At 30.7% G+C, this 11,200-nt stretch overlaps 1 long non-coding RNA gene across 1 annotated transcript; it reads right to left on the bottom strand.

Moving 5' to 3' along the window:
• Positions 1-6,724: 6,724 nt before the first annotated feature.
• On the bottom strand, positions 6,725-7,329 carry LOC114165799. Its single transcript, XR_003599794.1, has 3 exons — positions 7,216-7,329; positions 6,881-7,122; positions 6,725-6,803 (listed from the first exon to the last, which is right to left on the bottom strand). It is a non-coding gene; the product is annotated as an uncharacterized LOC114165799 (long non-coding RNA).
• Between the last annotated feature and the right edge of the window lie 3,871 nt (positions 7,330-11,200).

Here is an 11,200-nt window from a genome sequence, read left to right as displayed (position 1 = left end):
AAAATTAATTCATATTAGACCAACATTTGAATAACAAAACATTTAGAATATACCGTAGACATCCCTATCCGGATTATTGGTGAGATAGAAACAAATTATCCATTTTTCGGGCACTCTAGTTGGCAACTACTCTAGGATATCCTCTATTCACCTACTATCAGTAGCAAGGGACTCCTTAGACATCCCGACCAGCCTACATAGGGACTGAGTACAATAGAAAGGAAATTTTGGTTTACCAGCCTTCTTACAATACAAAGAAAGACCACCAGAAGTCATGTTAACCCGAAATAACCCATCCTTGAAACCCTTAAAAGACTACATATACCCGTACAACACACACGACCTTGGTCTACCCACCGAAGATAGCCACATGATGGGATCTCTTGGACGAGTAAGGTAAATGTACAAGAAAATTTCAAGAGTAGGCGATAAGTACAACGCCTTGCATATTAATCTGAAAGCCTGCAAACTACCCTAACAATTCGGATGTAGTTGAGTAGGAATCACGTTCAAAATCCGTAAAACACCCATGCTAAACTCATCCAAAGGGAGGCACACGTGAAGCTTCACAAACATAGAAGCATACATATAAAAGAAATCCTCCTCAGCCCCCTCTCGACCATGGCAAACGCTTTTAACACCATTCACTCTCTGAATGGACATAGTACCTGGATCAACCCTCTTTCAAACAAATAAATACTTCTCATCCATGAATTCAATATCTATTTTGTTTATTAGATTTGATGAAAATTCTTGTCTATTACGATTATCTATTTTGTCTACTTTATTGTCTATTTTGTTCATTTCCATCAAATCTAATAGACAATAATTTCCATCAAATCTAATAAACAATAAATGACTCTGTAGTACCAAATAAAAAGTCTTGATTGCTAAAAATGATAGTTAGATATCTCATTATTAGAGATAAATTCTTTGTAATGTGAGAAACAAAGCTAATCAAAACAAAAATTTCTTTTCAATATTGAATGTTTATGGAGACTCTAACCTCTAACAAGTGAAGAAAAGGCGAGTTGGCAGAGCAACCAATCAATCACTCCAAACAATTGCTTCGATGAAACCGAACTTGAACTCGATGTCGTTGTAACCTCCCCAAACTTGGTTCTCTTCAAAATAGTTAATACATTTAGAAACTTTGTCCTCCAAACCAACTTTGAAAAGAGTGAATGAGAAATGACAAAGTTCGATGTAATTAACCTGATGTAATTAACCTGATTTAGGGAACTGAACCTAACGTCGCTACAACCTCTCCAAACTCCATTCCACTCTTCTCGGCATTGTCTAATGCGAACTCCGAACTTAGAAGCTTTTTGAATAGAAGAGTTTAACTACTTTAAAGGTTTAATATTATTAAGTTTTAAATTTTATCTTTTTAATTTGTTAATTTTTATTTTATATTTAATATCATTTTCTTTTCTTTGTAGTATATATATATATATATATATATATATATATATATATATATATATATATATATATATATATATATATATATATATATATATATATCAATGATTCATTTAAAAAAATCAATTCTTTTAATAAAAATATATAAATACTAAATTAATTTTAAGTGTATAATTAAATTAAATTAAATATTCATGTTTTATAAACAAAATATATACATACAATTTATTTTTATTTATAATGTATCATAAATAATTTATTTCATATTTAAAAAGTTTAAAATATAAACATATAAAACAAATTATATCATAAATATAATAATATGTAACATTATAAATTAATTAATAATCCTTTTATTTGAAATAAAATAACATATAAAATACAAAAAACAGCGTAAAAGATAATAAATAATTTTAAATAATAATTAAATTCCATTTTAAATATAATTAATAAAAATTGTTTTAATACTTTTTATAATAATATTTAAATGAAAAAAATTATTGTATTAGTTAAATGTTAGTTATCATTAAAAAACATATATAATAAATATAAATTACAAATAAAGCATTAATTTAAATAATAATAAAAATATATTTTGATAATTTATTAATACATTGATAGTTGTTAAAAAATAATTTAATAAAATAATTTTTTATAGAGTAGTTTGCATATTATTATTTTTTAATTAGAAATTCCATTTCTTAGCTTTGAATTAAAAATAAAATCATTTTGTAGTTAAAATCATAACTAATTAGCTTCAACTTAGCAACCATATTATGTTGTGTCTAATTTTTAACTACTTAGCTACAAATTAGCTACCATATTATGTTGTGTTTAATTCCTAACTAATTAGTTACAACTTAGCTACCATATTATATTATGTCATAATCCCTAACTAATTAGTTACAACTTAGCTACCACATTATGATGTGTCTAATTCCTAACTAATTAGCTACAACTTAGCTACCATATTATGTTGTGTCTAATCCCTAACTAATTAGCTACAACTTAGCTACCATATTATGTTTTGTCTAACTCTAACTAATTAGCTACAATTTAGCCATATTATGTTGTGTCTAATCCCTAACTAATTAGCTATAACTTAGCTACCATATTATGTTGTGTCTAATTCCTAACTAATTAGCTACAACTTAGCTACCATATTATGTCGTGTCTAATCTCTAACTACTTAGCTACAACTTAGGTATCATATTATGTTGTGTCTAGTTCCTAACTAATTAGCTACAACTTAGCTACCATATTATGTTGTATCTAATCCCTATCTAATTAGCTTCAACTTAGCTACCATATTATGTTGTGTCTAATTCCTAACTAGTTAGCTTCAACTTAGCTATCATATTATGTTATGTCTATTCTCTCACTAATTAGCTACAACTTAGCTACAATATTAGTTTGTCGCTAATACTTCGCTAATTAGTGACAAATTAACGAGCAAAAGTTTATTGCAAATTAACAAATTTGTTGTAGTCTTTGATTTGCTCTTTTTGTCCTTATTGATCACTGTAGGAAAATTTTAAATTGATGCACATAAATGAAATAATGAGTGTGATTATACAACATAATTTACACTATATATGTCATGGAAATTATTATTTTATAACTGTTCTCACTTCCTTTATTTTTCACGTGTATTATGTTTTTTTATAAAAATAATGTAGTTTTGAATAGCTTCAATTTGCATCTGAAATAAACAATCTAGACTTAAGCTTTCATAAAATTGTGAATAGAAAATATACAAATAGTACGTGAGAAATGTGAAAATAAATTAAACTTTCAAAAGTTTAAAATTAATTCAAATAGAAAGCCACAGGAGTAGTGATAGATATAAAGAGAATACACAATTTTTGGCTTCATGAATGGTGGAACACAAGGACATAAAGAGATGGTGATGGACACTCTTCTGATTCTTTTATTTTTTTTTTCTTTTTTTACATTTGTATTAATGCTTTGAGTATGTTTCCAAAATTTTAGATAATAAGTTTTAAACGTCCTTTGAGTATGTTTCCAAAGTTTTAGATAATAAGTTTTAAACATCCTTTTAGTATGTTTCCAAAATTTTAGATAATAAGTGTTAAACGTTGAGCACATAACTCTGTTTTTGATATGTGAAACTATCTTATAATAATTTGCTTAACTGGAATAAATTATTTAATTTTTTATCTAAAATATAATTTACAAGTTATAAACCGTAAAATGTAATTTTAATATTTATTAATAATAAAACATAAAATATAAATTTATAAATAATTAATAAAAAAATTAGTAAAATTTACATTCATAATCTGATAAAAAAATACGTTCATAATATTATAACAAATTGATTACAAATATAAAAACATGTCAAGATAATAAACTATTAATTTGTATAATTTTAATTTTACTTATACCCTTTTTAAATAAATATATACAAATTTAATAGTATTTTGTTTCAACTAACTTCTCATTATCTACTACTTTTTAATTATTTTTTTATAGATTAAAATTTGTAACATTATTCAACAACATTAAATCTCACATTAAAATAAATCATTAATTTCGGTTAAATTGTTGAGGATGAATAAAAAGTAATTTGAAAATATTTAACTAAAAAATATTTTTATTCATTTATTTATTATATTTTTTTTATTGAGAAGGATTAATGGAAAAATGTTTTTCTAGTTAAAAGACTTTAATTTTGTGACAAAATAGCGAGACAAATGTATGTTGTAAAATTGCAGCTATTTTGCTACAAACAAGTTATAAAGCTACAAACAAGTTATAATTTTGATCATGTACCATTTCCTTACATAGCAGCGAAGAGTTAATGAGAAAGTTTTTCCTCACTAAATTTCTTTGTATAATTGCAAATTTTTAATAGTGATTTTTTTAGTGTTTTAAATACATATGCATGGCATCACCAATTGTGGGAACAATTTTTTATAACGTTGAATGCTATGTTTCTAGGGTTGTTGTGGAATGTGGATGTGCAAAATAATACAACAATATTTAGAGACAAAAGTCATCATTTCTAACTTTACTAGACTAAACCACGAAAATATTGGAGTGATGTAACTCTAGAAGGAGATGAATATATCCTATAAACAAATTCAAACAATTTTTGCACAAACAAATAATCAAAGTAAATGCGTAGACAAGGAAAAACACAAAAATTTATACTAGTTCACGCCACCACTAAGGCTATATTTAGTCCCTTCACTACAAAAATAATTGTTTTTAGCGGGGGTTATATTTGGTGTTTCTGGGGGTTTTAACCCCACTAATGGTTTTACCAGGGGTTTGAGATTCCCTTGGAAGTGCAAGCGTGGCTAACGGATTACCAGAGGTTTTTAGTAACCCTTGGAAGTAGCGCAACTTATCGGGGGTTTCGGAAATCCCCATTAATACATGGGGTTTCGAAAACCCCCGTTAATGCTTGGAGTTCCGAAAACCCCCATTAATAGCTGGGGTTCTGAAAACCCCTAGTAATGCATGGGGTTCTGAAAACCCCCATTACTGCCTGGGGTTCTGAAAACCCCTAGTAATGCATGGGGTTTACAAAAACTCCATTAATGCTTGGGGTTCCGAAAACCCCTGTTAATTCCTCGAAAACCCCTATTAATACCAAAAAGTTAGTGCTCATATTATTATGACATTGCTATAATGCTAAAGTTGTACTTTCCTGATAATTAATTTGTTTAATTAATTATTTGAGTACGAAAATAACTTTATTCTATAAAATTTCTTATTTATTACTTAACATTTTGGTATCAATCAATACAAATAAGCAAAACCTTCAATGCCACTTCAAAATAAGTAATCAATACAAATATTCATTCAAATGGTACCAATACAAATATTCATTCAAATGGTACCAATAGTGGACTAGCAGTCATAATGCTCTTAACATAATAAGTGTTGGAGAGGTAGCATTTGAATGACAGTGACATAATAAGCAATGCACTATCTACCTACAATAAAACCAAAATTAACCAAAAGTTTCCTAGAAGCATATTTGTTGACAAATTTCAAAAGTAAACGAAAAATATCATCTAATGCGGTGTTGGATGTTGATAATTTGTTTCTTCGTTAGGAACACTTCCTTGATCAGATACCTAACATATGAAAAATAATGATAATTAATAACTTTCCAAATAATAATATCAAACATATATTAATTTAATCAAGATTTAAATATTACTGTTGGTGCATGATGCATAGTAAAATCACGAGGCAACTCTCCTTGATAATTTTGTACCAAAACATTAACCATTGCCTTCATTTCATTGAGTTGGGATGTCAATGTAGAAACCTATTTTAAAACACAATTAATTAAATTAATCAAAATAATCAAAATAATCAAAATAATCAAAATAGAGAAAATAACTCTTATTTTCTACTTTTGAAGAAACAAAATGGAGCTCTTTTGACAATCTGGGTTTACATAACATATTACTTTAAACATATTCAAACGTGAAATTTGATAAAAGTAATGCATCATGATCAAAACTAAAAAGTTAACCTGATTTTGTAACTAAGCATTAGAAGGATAACTTGAAGATGATCCACTATATGAATGACCCTTGGAGCCAAACACTTTAGATGGGCAAGGACCCAAACCCAAACCCTTAACACGTCCACAGTGCTCTTGGCTTCCGAAAGCAAAAGCTAAGGAATCAGTACTTGATATTTCTTTTGATACAGATGATGATGATGTTGATTCATATACTTGAATTTTTTCCTACAAAGAACATAAGAAGAAACTAATTAAAATAACACAAAGTATGGTTGACAATTATAGACTTTATTAGAATTGAACTTACACTGATTTCCCTCGCTTCATCACTCATAAAGGCTCCATTAGCATGTTTATGTGTTGCTATCCATACCTCTCCTCTACTAACCTTGTGGCCACACTCTTTTTCCTATAAAATTAAAGAAAAAAATATATGACACATAAAGCCTAAAATTGAAACAAAAGGTTCACATCAAGATATGTAGTATTATCACCATTTCATCTATTTTCCTTGCAATGCTCTTAGATCCACATGTGTAAGCAATGGTTTGCTTTGCCCTATTATCTTTATTTTTTAGAGCATGCTCTTAATCATCAATGTATAAAAATTAATAATCATTAACTTGAACGATGTTGATGAAAAATAGTTTCAATATACCTTTGTTTTTGAATTTAGTCGATAATCCACAAAAGAAGCCTAATGATCTCTATCTATTCCTGCTGGAACCATTGTGATCCATTCATCTATAGTACGTGTTCCATCATTTCTAAGTTGCCACAATTCCTGTCAGTGGTCTCTCCACTTTATGTTAAGTGATTTGAGGATGTGGCTTATATGAACATCAGAATGGACATCAAACTTAGCCTTCAAACATAAAACAGTTAAAATTAACAAGAGTTATAGTATAATTAAATCATACATTAAGCTTTTACAATGCTGACCTGAATAGTATTCTTAAGTATGTCTTCTTTATAATCTTTAGGAATCTTCTTCCAACTAGAATAACTAATAGGAAGAGAATTAGAGTTTCTTGCAATGCTACCCAAGAACCTATTCAATAATGCTCCACCATCTGCAATTGCTTGACCCTCATTATTCCACTGCACAACAATCCTTTCATTAGGAGGTAAATGCCACACATCATTGGTTCGTAGTTGCTTTGTAATTCTCTTTCCTTGATCATCTACGAAATGTGAGAAAATAATTGTTACTAATTTATTATAAAGACAAATATATGTATAATATATTATGTAGTACTTTGTATATAGTTGCTTACCAATGACATTAACAAACCATGCTCTTTTTCGGGTTGCAGGCCTTTGTTCATCTACTTGCAACTCAGTCTCCTCATTTTCTTCCTCTTCATTTTCAGAATATGAATGTGATGTAGTTGTGATGAATATCACCCTATAGGGCTTTTCAGCTTGTGCCAATGGCCTGGCTCATTTAGTTTTTCTTTGTCATTAAATAAATAATCATTTTGGGCCTTATACTTTTATTGGGCCATTCTTTTGTGCTATCTTTAATTGTCTTGATTCTTTTTATGGCTAGGAGAATACAAGAAGAATGGGCCTCCAATGCACATACAAGGCCCAAGATGAACTTTACATGGGCCAAAGAAGATGTGAAGACCTAGCCTAAAACTCTTTGTTTGTAAATATTAGAATAAGGTTTATTTTTGGGCTTTGTATTTTGGACCTAGTAGAATAGGATTTTCGTTGGGTCATGTATTGGGCCTTAGAGGAAATTGGGCTTTAGAAGTAATTTTGGATCAAAAAGGGGAATTGGGCCAAATGGGCCAAGAGTAGTGTGTCTACTCTAGAAAAGCCTAGAAGCTTCTCAAACTTGCTCTCCAAGAATGAGAGTTAGCTTCCCATGGCAAGACAAGTGTGACTTGCTTAGGTGGCAAGTCACACCTCCCACATGCTCCTTTTTGGCTCCAAAATTCAACTTTCTAGACTCCTTTTTCCCTCCACTTTTTGGAGGCTCCTTGGTCTCATTTTAGCCTATAAATAGAGAGCTTAGGACCCTTGTATTTTCATTCATGAATATAGTAGAGAAATTCTGTTGAGATGACTCTAGACTCCTCTCTTTTTGTGAATCAACTTAGGCTAGAGTTCTCCTTCTTGGTTTCCTCTAGCCTCCTTCCTTGAGTGTTGGCCCAACCTCACTTGAGAGCTTCTCCAAACACCATTGCTGCATCATTTCTCCTCTCATCCTTCTCCATGGAAGCCTCATCAATTCTGCATGGCTTCTCCTTGGCTTCCTTACTCTTGAAGATGGACTCATCATGTGGTATCTAGAGCCTTGGTTGATCAAGCTTGACGTCAAGAGATAAGTTCATCTTCGGTTTTTCTTTCAATTTTCGTGTTGTTCATCCATTTTTCTTTGCGTTCTTTCATTTTTTGTGTTGTTCTTCCATTTTCTTTGAGTTTTCTTCAAGTTTCCTTCAAATCAACCGAACATCTATAAGTCTACATGAATTCTATGGATTCAAATGGTAGATCTCCATGATTTCTGGTTCACATTTGTTCTTAAGTTCCATTTATTTTTCCAGCAACATTTTCTTTGCTTCCTAGTGTGTGTTCTTCATTTTCATTCGGTGGTTTCCATTTATTTTCAGTTTATCATCTTGTGTTTTGTCTTAAGTCATGTTTAAGTGTTTTGTTTCATCTCCATTTTTGTTTCATTTGCTATTTTCTGCATTTTCTTGATGAGAACCAAGTCCTACATCACACAAAAGAGCAATGAACATCAAAGTGATGCTTGTGGATGTGTAAGGCATGTTCTCACTATTTTTTGATCCATTTCACCCATTGGATTCTTGCTTTTGTGTGTTCTAGATGTTCTTCTATGATTCATGCTTGATTCTAGATCATAATCAAGTTCATTCTACTTGAATTTCATAGAACATCTTCTAGTGCAACTATGCTTCAGTCTCTGTTTTCAATTTTTACTGCACGCGCACCTACTGTTTGTGATTTATCCTGAACACATGGTTCGACAAAAGTTTTTTCTGATTTTCGCCTCTTAAAGAAGAGAGATAGACGAAAATAAAAAAAAAACAATCACTAAAAAATGTTGAGTACAAAAAATATGAAAAATCTGTGAAGTTGAGGCATCAATCAGCGTTTTCTGGACTGCCAGTTTTTGGAAAATTCATTTTCAATACTGTTTTGTGTGCGTTTTGCTGTGTTTTAAGTACTCTTTGTTGATATAATTCTTGGCTTAGGTGTGTGCTCTATATTGCCTCGAGTTGCCTTAATTTCAAGTGGATTCTTCCCTTCATTTGGCACTGTTGCAATGAGTACTATAAGCTTCATGTTTGAGCACTTCTTTTTCAGATTTTCTCTTTAATTCTACTGCCATTCTTTAGGTAATTCATTTGAGTGCTTAACTTGTTTATTTGCCTTATTTCTAGTTTGTCTTTCTTTGTTAAATCTTTGAGTATGTTTCAACTATATTCCACTTGAGTTTAGCTCTTCTTTGATTTATGCTTTTCTTGTTTTTCCTTATTGGCTTCTTTGGTTTGGTGTTACATTCTTGGTGGAAGATTTCTTTGGAGGTAACCAAACACTCAAGGTAGCATCCTAGGAGGTGGAAACCAAAGTGGAACTCCAAGCTACAAGTGAAGTTCACAAAGGACAAAATTCAAAGCAAACACTTGAGGGAGACACACTTTGGAGGCTGGATCGAGAGCTTGAGAGACATAGCTTGGCATATCATAGTTTTATTTTGGTTTTTGCTGTTTTGATGTCACGGATTTTGTGTAATTTTCTTTCTTTCAGTTTTCTCCTTTCATTTGGCTTAGGTGGGAAAATGCTTTAGAGCAATCCCATCCTTAGCATTTAATTGTAATAGTTTAAGGTGTAGTGTGAGGTTCAAGGGGTTCCAAAGGCCACTTGAATTTTCACTTAGGATTTTCGTCTAGTTTATGTTTTCTGCCTTTATGTTTTAAATGTCAAGGTTTTGTGTAATTTGTATGATTGCTTCTATGTTTTAGGTCACCAGATATCTAGGTGCAAATCTTTAAACACTTAGTTGACCTTTCTTTGGTCATAAGAATTCACACACTTTGGAAGTTGTTTTTCACAATTAAGATCTGTCTTGTTGGGAAATTTTATTGAGAATTTTTGTGAAAGAATATTAGAGATTTCTGGCTAGGAAAGGTTTGGTTTCTAAGCTTGTCCATGAGACTCACCTCCCTTTCCTGGGAACATCTCTAGAAATCTTTTCCTTTATATTCTCTTTAAAATTCATAAAGTTTCTTTGTGAAAAGTTGTTTAAATAAGTGTTTCAAAATTGTTTTCCAAAATGAGTTATCGTTTGTACAATAGATTGCATTTAGGTAGTCATAGTGAAGATAAAATGCATCATACACATGAGAGTACATTCCCTTTTTTTGGTGAGGACATAAGTGCATTATCATACATATCTTGGGAGAGGGAAATAAATGATTTGGTGCAATCATTCCATCTTAGACATAGTAAATACTACTTTCTTACTTTGTGCATTTCAAGTTTTGTAGGACATGCAAGAGAGTGGTGGGATTATAGGCAGTTTAGAGTGGAAAAAGGAAGAAAATCTCCCATTCAAAATTGGAGTGAGTTGAGAGCATGCATGAGAAGAACATTCATACCACCTTCCTTTGATTTTGATCGTGAGATAGAGAAAAAGAAAATTGAGATAGCAAGAAGGAAGGAGGAAAAACTCACAATATTCTTAAGAGAGATGAAGGAGTTGGAAGAAAAAGAAAAAATAAGAATTCAGAAAAGAGAGCAAAAAGAAAGAGAGAAATTTGAGCAAGAATTGAGAGAAGAAGAGGAAAAGTTGAGAAAACAAAAGGAGGAAGAAAAGAGAATAGAATATGAAGAGGAAAAGAGAGTAAGACAAGAGGCAGAGTTTAAAAGAAAAGAGGAAGAGATTGAGAGGAAAGAAATAATGCTTAGGGAAGTAGAGATACAACATCCTACGACTCCTTGCATAGACTTCAAGGGAGTAATTCCATCTTTCAACTCTTCTTTATTTGTTGTTAATACTTTTGTCTTAGTTCTCCCTAAAATTGTTTTTCCACCTTCATCATTCATTTTAAACACTTCAAAAGAATTTCCAAAAATCTTCTTTGACTTAGAGTTACCTTTTAGGTATCAATTAAGTCAAAGTGAGAAGCAGTATTTTTATGAAGTAGGCTATGTACCAAATCCTTCCAAAATTAAAAGGCCTTCTTCATATAGCCCTTACAAATATATTCTGCTTCCATT

This window comes from Vigna unguiculata, chromosome 10, assembly GCF_004118075.2.
Source record: "Vigna unguiculata cultivar IT97K-499-35 chromosome 10, ASM411807v1, whole genome shotgun sequence".
Classification (NCBI taxonomy): domain Eukaryota; kingdom Viridiplantae; phylum Streptophyta; class Magnoliopsida; order Fabales; family Fabaceae; genus Vigna; species Vigna unguiculata.
The sequence above is the reverse complement of the archived record's forward strand: the minus strand, read 5'-3'. Positions and strand labels throughout refer to the sequence as shown.